This window comes from Mus caroli, unplaced genomic scaffold, assembly GCF_978045245.1.
Source record: "Mus caroli unplaced genomic scaffold, Mus_caroli_1 scaffold_4, whole genome shotgun sequence".
In the NCBI taxonomy this organism is placed as follows: Eukaryota; Metazoa; Chordata; class Mammalia; order Rodentia; family Muridae; genus Mus; species Mus caroli.
This window is the reverse complement of record NW_028227259.1, coordinates 147,424,397-147,425,623: the sequence shown is the minus strand read 5'-3', so window position 1 is coordinate 147,425,623 and position 1,227 is coordinate 147,424,397. Positions and strand designations below refer to the sequence as shown.

Genomic DNA, 1,227 nt, shown 5'->3' with positions numbered 1-1,227 from the left:
TAAACCACATAAAAGAGTGCTCCCCAGCCAGGTGGTGGTGACGCACACCTTTAATCCCAGCACTCGGGAGGGAGGCAGAGACAGGCAGATCTCTGGGAGTTGGAAGCCAGCCTGGTCTATAGAGTTAGTTCTAGGACAGCCAGGGCTACACTGAGAAACGCTGTCTTGAAAAATAAAAACAGGGTGGCCACTAGCTGCTGCCTGTGGAGGCTGCGGCTTGGACTGGGGGGGGGGTGTGGGGGGGGCGCAGCGCTCCGCCTTGCCAGGCAACAGATGCCCAGCGTCTGTGTCGCCGGCGCACTTCTGGGTAATGCTACCAAAGAACACACCCCCCGCCCCCCAAGATCCAGCAGCGGGTCCAAGACACTGCCAGCCTTGCGCTCCTGGAGATCTCAGACCTCAACGAACTCCTGAAGAAAACATTGAAGATCCAGGATGTCAACCTTATGCCAATGGGTGGCATGGTGCCTGGTCTCATCTCTGCTGCAGCACCGACCTCTGAGGCGGCCGAGGAAGAAGACATCCCCAAACAGAAAGAACCGGACAGACTTCACCGTCCGCCTGACAGAGGCAAAGCCTGTGGACAAAGTGAAGCTGATCAAGAAGATCAAGAACTACGTCCAGGGCATCAACCTCGTCCAGGCCAAGAAGCTGGTCGAGTCCCTGCCCCAGGTAATCAAAGCCAACGTGGCCAAAGCCGAGGTCGAGAAGATCAAAGCAGTGGGTGGCATTGTGGTTCTGGAGTGAGGCATGGTTATGAGGACTTACGGACTAGAGTTCTGGGATCCGGGCAAAGCCTGCTCACCTTGATTCACTCCCAGCCGCTGTGGTGGGAGCAACAGCTAGTGACGCGAGTGTCCGAGGTCTCCTGAGAGGGACAGGATGGACCTACTATGATGGGGTGGGGCAGTAACAACCTTTGCAGAACTCATTGGGATTCCCAGATTGCCTTGGGAACTTACCAAGTGAACACACCCTCTGGTGGCTACTGAGAAAATATACTATTCAGGCTGGGGTGTTCAGTGAGTGATGTGTCTGCCCAGGGCTGGGTGTATAAAGGACCACCTAGGAAAAAAAAAAAAGAAAAAAGAAAGAAAAGTAAAAACAGTAACAAAACAAACAAACAACAAAAAGAGTGCTCCCCAACTGCTGAGAGTATTCCTTGAGTGCTCCTCCAAAATACCTGAGGGTACCCTGCATCAGCACCTGTGTGTACTCCCCAAAAGT

At 53.7% G+C, this 1,227-nt stretch overlaps 1 pseudogene; it reads left to right on the top strand.

Moving 5' to 3' along the window:
• The first annotated feature begins 273 nt into the window (after window positions 1-273).
• On the top strand, window positions 274-1,020 carry LOC110294989 (large ribosomal subunit protein bL12m pseudogene; annotated as a pseudogene).
• Window positions 1,021-1,227: the final 207 nt, after the last annotated feature.